The 4391-nt window shown below is 37.4% G+C and overlaps 1 long non-coding RNA gene across 2 annotated transcripts in view; it reads right to left on the minus strand.

The window, feature by feature from the left end:
* Positions 1–2807: 2807 nt before the first annotated feature.
* LOC120744295 overlaps positions 2808–4391 on the minus strand; it is a 10039-nt gene continuing 8455 nt past the window's right edge. For both annotated transcript variants that reach the window (XR_005698336.1, XR_005698335.1), the window contains one exon: positions 2808–3913. This is a non-coding gene — a long non-coding RNA (uncharacterized LOC120744295). The remainder of the gene's footprint in view (positions 3914–4391) is intronic.

Raw genomic sequence — 4391 nt, forward strand, 5'->3', positions numbered from 1 at the left:
GTGTTTATATTATGCCAACCATAGCTGTGTAGTTAGTGATCACGTAGCACACCTTTATATACCGGCTAGCCCAGCTTCAGTAACCCTACAAACCTTACTACTGTTTAGTTTTCTGTAGAGCTGTACTACAGTGGCCCCTAGAGACAAAGCATGTACAAACTCCAAAGCACATACAAATTTTGGAGTTTGTACGTGCTTTGGAGTTTGTACGTGCTTTGTCTCTAGGGGCCACTGTACTGTACATCTTCAGAAATCCATCAATCAGAACCAGGGCTGTGCAGAGAGGTTTAAAGGGGTGGGTGCTCAAAGTTAAAAAGGGGCACATTGAACCAGGCTGAATAACAACAACACACATTCATCAAGAATCTAATATGGGCAACAAGGCAAAGCAAACGTAGCCGATGCTTTACCTGATGGGTACAATGTTGCTGTTGAGGGGTTGCTGTGGATAGTGCTGGAGGGCAGGGCTGTGTTGATCTGAGACTGTAAACATTAAAAAGTCCATAGGAGAGATGGTAGCTGATTAAACAAGTGTCATGAGATAATAACAAAATATTATTATTTGTTACTAGAGCTACAATAATAAAGCAACTAGAAAGTGCATTTTCTGAAGAAACTGCAGTGTGAATGCTTGAATCTGAATGTATGCACTGAAATGAATTAATTGCTGAATTCTAAGTTAAAAATTTTGAATGAGATGAAAAATACAGAAAAAAAAAAACAAAAAACAAATTTAACGTGAAAACAAAAGTGCTGAACTGCTAAAAGCTGAAGGTTACACAGAAGAAGAAGTTGGAAAAAAGCTGAAAATGTTTTAATTGTAAATTAGAAAAACCTAAGAAATGAGAAAAGAACATTTAGAGTCAGAAAACATCTGAAAGAATATTAAAAGGTCATATTCTTTGAATCACTGAATGACTAAAATGTGATCCCTCCACTTGGATCCACACAGTTTAAAAAGTTTACATCTCTGAGCTTTGAAAGACAAGATGTTGGAAAGAGAACAACGATGGCGACGTTTTGAGGGTAAAATGATGGCTGTAGAGCAAACACTGTGGACACAGCAGCAGTTGAAAGAGAAGTGTTTAAGATGAATCTTGGCAGAGTGGCAGAGAGAGCTCGTTAAGCAGGCAGGTGTGAGCCTGGTTGCTATAGTGACTGCACCCAATGGCTCCATACACACGACACAGACATGCACCTCACTTTTGCTGCTTAAAATGAACAGAAAAGTCAGCCCGAAACAAATCGTTCCCAAAAGAAAACAACAACTTGTATTGACAAAATTCTTTTACCGTGAGCGCCAGCAATGTACAGTCTACTGAATTCTCAGTTTTCATGCCTGTGGAGTTTATTATATGGACGTGGTGACAGTGGAAAGACACCATGCTCTTCTGATTTTCAAACCAACCTTCTGAGCCATTTTAACATTAGAGTCTATGGAAGAGTTGGAGGGAGGAGGCTGTGCATTGGTGACATTTATGAAAGAACCATAACACCTAGTACAATAGTAAACACATTGGATGAAAGAGGACAGCCATGGCTACGTTTTGAGGGTAAAATCACACCTGTAGAGCAAACACTGTGGACACAGCAGCAGTTTTAAAAAAGATTTTAAGATTAATTTTTTTGCTCCTCTCACTCTAGCAGTTGAGCTGCCTCACTCTAGCCCCAACATTCCGTCCCATACACACCCATTATAAACTCTGAAACGGGTGAAAAAACATCATGAAACTTAAACTGGAACTGAAGACAAAGTATAATAGATATTGAAAAGAAATTCAGTGTTACTACAAAACTTTGAAAAGAAGAAGATTAGGAGGTAGCTGATAACCCCTTACAATCTGAAGTTATAACCATGTAGCAATAACTTTTTTTTTTTCTGTGAGAATTCATGAAATGAAAAGCAACTACGTGCTAACATATCCAGTGGATGGAAACATAATTGCAATAGAAAGGCAAATTAAAATTATTTTAAGTAAAAATAAAAACAGATGATAAGAGAAACAACAATACAGATGCTTTGACACAGGTGCACTGCATGGGACAACCAGGGCTTAAAGTGGATCTTGGCAGGTGGGAGAATCCCAAGATCTGATGTAGCAGTGCAGCAGGAAAAATGACTCACCTCAAAATGAACAAGTAGCTTTGTACTCTGAGCTCTGGTAGTTTTTACAGATCTGTTTTCTTTTTGGACAGGCTATGTGATCAATTGACCTGTACTGCCTCTATGGCTCTGGGGCAGCTTTTTGTGGATTTAGCCAACTGGATTTTCCAATACATTCTGACATGTTACATGCCCTATTGATCTATCATGGCTTCCTTCCAAAAATTTGGAACTTTAAAAGCATTAGTTAAGGTTATCAGCTTAAACTTATGACTTCTTTCAAGTAATATAAATTATTACAGTCCATAATACCAATTTATATAGCCTGAGATCGATCACTGATCAAAGACCATTGATCAAAGATGACTGATCAATGGTCATGAGTACCATTTACAATACTGTGATTGCAGCCATTCTCCAACTCTGTGAATGGTACTCATGGCAATTGATCAGTGGTCTTTGATCAGTGGTTGTTGATCAATGGTCATGACAATTTGCATATTAACTATCAAGGAACTGACCTCACACCATATTGTTCATTAAATGGGCTGGTTTAAGTTATTGTGCAAATACACTGTTTATAAGGTTGGGGAAACCTGCAGTCAGCTTAGACCAAAGAAGTCACTTGGATGAGTGACGAAACCTTTCTCCCACTGAATACGCTACGTCCAGATGAGCATAAATTAAACCCCAAAAGGTTGATTATCTAGTGCCTTCAAAAAACATTTTATTAACTGGTGACCTGTCCAGAGTTTATATACCCTGTCTCTTATGGCAGCTGGGATAAGCTTCAGTGCCCTGTGGCCCTAATTTGTATAAGCAAAGATTGATAAATGGATGGATATTTCAGCTACAAAATACTGTTACTTGCTAGAAAAAAAATCAGACAGCTAAGTACAATGAAAACATATTTACTGAGCTCTTTTAGAAGCGTAACACAGTATATGGCATTACCTGTGTCTTCCAAAGAAAAACAACTTTGCTTACACTCAGTGCCCTTTTGTACAGCTAGATGCTAAAGGTAATCTATAATTTTATGCAGATAGGAGTAATCTCTTCCACGGTGACAGTGCTCAAAATTAGGGCTGTATGGAGGAACTAATAGCTAGTATTAAAATTACACAAGTTATTTCAAGTTAATTTCATAAATGTTTTGGGCAAATGTGTTAACACCATTTTGGATTAACACGTTTGCCATTGTTGGAAAACCACTAGCATTTATGTGAATTTTCTTTAACTTCCTGAAGTTTTTATTTCAATTTCTGTTAGGGTCATGAGACAGTGAATACAAGGATTCTTATAATGTGTCTATGTGCCAGTCAGTTTTTTGTGACTACATACTCATCCATGAAAACTTTAAATTAGGAATCCCTACTACATCACGTGGTCACCAGCTCTCCATGCCTGTGTCTACAACAAAGAATAATCAAGGCTTTCTAAAGGCTTTCATGCCAAAATGCAGTTTTTTTGGATTATAGCCATGGAATGAATAAATGCTTTTAAAATTGTATTTAATAATATTGAATTTGTCACCAATCTGTTGGTCAAAACATGTTGTAAGCTTTATGTTGCTACTGTGTTTTGTTTTGGGGGTTTTTAAGTGGTTTGCACTTGGCAAATTTTTTGCCCAGAAGCTATGGTTGTGATGCATTCATGGTGTGACAATAAACTCGACTTACCAATTGTCGATCAGAAGACCCCATGAGTCTGCTGTAGTAGTGTAATCTGCTGTTGAGTACAGCAGCCTCCGCAGATACTGTCTCTTGAGGGCCATCATTTATAACGTTCTTGCGTTCCACATGGAAAGGCCTGGAAGATGTCAATAAAAATCATGCATTTTTCAAGTCACGTAAAAGCACATAACTTCTTTGATTTCACTGCATACAGTAAGGATTTGCACAATTTACATTTTTATATTATTTAAAGTATAATATGTTACAATCAGATGAGGCCTTATAAACAGTTTCACACTAAAGTGAATACACACCCCACATTTTTGTAAATATTTTGTTATATCTTTTCATGGGACAACATTGAAGATATGGCACTTTGATACAATGTAAAGTAGTCAGTGCACAGCTTGAAACAGTGTAAATTTGCTGTCCCCTCTAAATAACTCAAGACACCTTCATTATTGAATAAACCTCTGGCAACAAAAGTGAGTACACCCCTAAGTGCTCTCACACTCTCTCATACTGGTCACTGGAAGTCTAACACGGCACATCATGGCAAAGAATTCTATGAGGATCTGAAAAAAAGAATTGTTACTCTACATAAAGAATGGTGA

Source organism: Simochromis diagramma, unplaced genomic scaffold (assembly GCF_900408965.1).
Source record: "Simochromis diagramma unplaced genomic scaffold, fSimDia1.1 OVJJ01000683.1, whole genome shotgun sequence".
NCBI lineage: Eukaryota > Metazoa > Chordata > Actinopteri > Cichliformes > Cichlidae > Simochromis > Simochromis diagramma.